Source organism: Nanorana parkeri, unplaced genomic scaffold (genome assembly GCF_000935625.1).
Source record: "Nanorana parkeri isolate BGI_ZX_2015 unplaced genomic scaffold, ASM93562v1 scaffold2975, whole genome shotgun sequence".
Classification (NCBI taxonomy): Eukaryota; Metazoa; Chordata; class Amphibia; order Anura; family Dicroglossidae; genus Nanorana; species Nanorana parkeri.
Window position 1 is genome coordinate 80,282 of NW_017309243.1, and position 1,483 is coordinate 81,764.

At 53.3% G+C, this 1,483-nt stretch overlaps 1 protein-coding gene across 1 annotated transcript in view; it reads left to right on the forward strand.

Moving 5' to 3' along the window:
- Positions 1–1,483, forward strand: part of CDA (cytidine deaminase) — a 10,654-nt gene that overhangs the window by 6,983 nt on the left and 2,188 nt on the right. The gene's annotated exons all lie outside the window — the stretch shown is intronic.

Consider the following 1,483-nt stretch of genomic DNA (forward strand, 5'->3'; position numbering starts at 1 on the left):
TATAACAGGAAGTGCCTGAACAAGGACAGAGCGTTGTCACCCTATAACAGGAAGTGTCTGAACAAGGACAGAGCATTGTCACCCTATAACAGGAAGTGCCTGAACAAGGACAGAGCGTTGTCACCCTATAACAGGAAGTGCCTGAACAAGGACAGAGCGTTGTCACCCTATGAAAGGAAGTGTCTGAACAAGGACAGAGCATTGTCACCCTATAACAGGAAGTGCCTGAACAAGGAGAGAGCGTTGTCACCCTATAACAGGAAGTGCCTGAACAAGGACAGAGCCTGGTCACCCTATTACAGGAAGTGCCTGAACAAGGACAGAGCCTGGTCATCTTATAACAGGAAGTGCCTGAACAAGGACAGAGCGTTGTCACCCTATGACAGGAAGTGTCTGAACAAGGACAGAGCATTGTCACCCTATAACAGGAAGTGCCTGAACAAGGAGAGAGCGTTGTCACCCTATAACAGGAAGTGCCTGAACAAGGACAGAGCCTGGTCACCTTATAACAGGAAGTGCCTGAACAAGGACAGAGCGTTGTCACCCTATTACAGGAAGTGTCTGACAAAGGATTGTCAAGGATCACCGGGGTTTGTAAAGAAAAATGAATTCCGATTGGCTGCTACAGGTCACATGACATTATACATAGTGTTGTATGGAGCGGCGCGGTCGGGGTTCCCCTTTAGCTCGGGTGTCAGATTTTCACGCTCGGCTTTTGTAAATCATTTTATGAAAACTGTAACCAAAAAAAAACACGACGCTGACATTTCGGGGTTAATGATTATCCTGTGCGGAGGGTCCGCCGCCCGCCCGCCCGGGTCACTCCTGTTATCCATTAACCGGATCGGCTCAATTATATAACTGACCACTTCAGGCTCCGCCCACCTGACCCGCATCATCCGCGGACGCCAAATATTCACCGCGTGTCGGAGATTACTTCACACATACGCGGATCTCATCCCACCCTGAGTGTTATGTAACCAGGAGGACATATGTATAAAGTATGTCACTCAGTGGCGTCACAAGGGGGGGTGCGGCCCGCACCCGGGTGACACCATTGAGGGGGTGACAGTCAGTTTGGTGTCACCCCCTTTGAAAAGTCATGGACCGAGCGCCCCGACAGTATCAGGAGAGAGGAGGGGACCCGGCGGCGTACCTCATCCCGCCTTGTGAACGTCATGGCTGGTGGGAGGGGCTGACAGGCAGGTCATGACTGGTGGGAGGGGTCAATATGCAGATCATGGTTGGTGGGAGGGGCTGACTAGCAGATCATGGCTGGTGGGAGGGGTCAACATGCAGATCATGGTTGGTGGGAGGGGCCGACAGGCAGATCATGGCTGGTGGGAGGGGCCTACAGGCAGATCATTGGCTGGTGGGAAGGGCCGACAGGCAGATTATGGCTGGTGGGAGGGGCAGACAGGCAGATCACGGCTGGTGGGAGGGGCCGATGGGCAGATCATGGCTGGTGGGAGGAGCCGACAGG